Consider the following 1,744-nt stretch of genomic DNA (forward strand, 5'->3'; position numbering starts at 1 on the left):
TAAGGTGAGTACACGGAGGCATATTATAATATTTTGGTCTATATAACTAATTTATTTTAAATAAATCACATATGAAAATGAGAAGACATATCAGGAATGAGTAATCTGTAATTAAAAGATTTTTTCTGTTACCAAAAAATTCACTGTGGAATTCCCTAAAAGGCAAAATTCCCCAGTGTGTTTTGAAATTAAGTAATGTCCATGGGTATTAAGAATGCATGTGACAGGCAAAATAGCAATATGGCACTTTCAGGAATACTACACAAATCAAGGGACACCACATTATGGCCTATATATAGAAACGAACCTAAATCTTGGGAAAACCTGCTCATCCATGAGTGGATATGCTCTCTCCAAGAACCATCACTATCAGAACTAGAAGGGATCTTAGGAATCACCTAGACCAAACCTCTCATCCGACCTGTGCTTTTTTTTGATACAGGGTCTGGCTCTCTCATCCAGACTGGAGTGGAGAGGCACTATCACGGCTCACTGCAGCCTCCACCTCCTGGTCTCAGGCAATCCTCCCACCTCAGCCTCCCTACTAGCGACTACAGATGTGTACCACCTTAAGCTAGGCGGTTATAGTATAATATGGCTTACTCTTATCCTCAATCCCCTAACAGAATATACAGCCTACCCTTTCCACATCAGGCTAATTTTTTTTTTTTTTTTTTCTGTAGAAACAGGGGTCTCTCTCTTATGTTGCCTGGGCTGGTCTCAAACTCCTGGGCTCAAGCGATCCTCTCACCTCAGCCTCCCAAAGTGCTGGGATTACAGGCGTGAGCTACCATGCCTGGCCAGACTTATGCTTTTAAAAGCAGTTCCAAAATGGATTTTCAAAACAAAGGGGTGAGAAGAAAGCTTTGGCAAGGACAAACAAACAGAGAGGATACATTCCAATGTACCAGAGATTGGTTAGATTCTCTTTATCTAAAAGGAAAATAATTCCCTAAAGTTCTCGCAATTGGGGAATAAAATGAAGTGAACCTTTCCCAGAATACAGTAAGATTTTCTGTGTTGCTAAAGATAAACTTGTTAGTGCAAGAACTTACCTTCACAGATCATATGCCTTTGGCTCGAAGCCTCACATCTGTTAGTGGTTTTAGAAACTGTTTCTTTTTTCTTTTGACAGTACTTGACGCACTTTGCACAGACATGGTGTGTTGAATAGGCATTATTTTATAAGGAAAAGAAGTCTGTGGTGACTGTTTTGAAATAAGTGGTAATGGTGATGGAGGGCGGTTCTTTTGGATTTGCCTGATGAGAAAAGTAATACACATTTGTTAATTAATTTTCAGTGTACAATTTCGTAAAATTTAAGATGATATTATGAGGTGACATTATAATCGGGGAATTTTCTGAAAAGTAAATCCCTTTTACAGGCTTTTTTCCCTTTACATTTGTGTTACCATGCATACTATATTATTTCACTCATCGAACACTGACACGGAATTTGTTCTAGTAAAATGCCTATCAGGAACAGTTGCAAATAAGCGGCTTACTTAGTGCCGATGGGAGATGGCAGACCACAGACATTTGCAGGAGATGATGACCATTTATAACACTCAGTGTATGATGATAGACGCTTCTTGGCAATAAGGGTTAAGGCCTGTTTTCCATGTCTGATTTCTGAACAGATAAACACAATATGGTAAATTACTAACAATTCTTTTACTGTAGCTGGCTTTTTTTTCTTTTTAAGAGAAAAACATTCTGAATAAAACACAATTAGAATTCTTTA

General features: G+C 38.2%; 1 long non-coding RNA gene across 1 annotated transcript; it reads right to left on the reverse strand.

Moving 5' to 3' along the window:
* Positions 1-1,126: 1,126 nt before the first annotated feature.
* LOC108525635 (uncharacterized) lies at positions 1,127-1,628 on the reverse strand. Its single transcript, XR_001884309.1, has 2 exons — positions 1,506-1,628; positions 1,127-1,260 (listed from the first exon to the last, which is right to left on the reverse strand). It is a non-coding gene; the product is annotated as an uncharacterized LOC108525635 (long non-coding RNA).
* Positions 1,629-1,744: the final 116 nt, after the last annotated feature.

The sequence above is a fragment of the Rhinopithecus bieti genome, unplaced genomic scaffold (genome assembly GCF_001698545.2).
Source record: "Rhinopithecus bieti isolate Rb0 unplaced genomic scaffold, ASM169854v2 scaffold_80272, whole genome shotgun sequence".
NCBI lineage: Eukaryota > Metazoa > Chordata > Mammalia > Primates > Cercopithecidae > Rhinopithecus > Rhinopithecus bieti.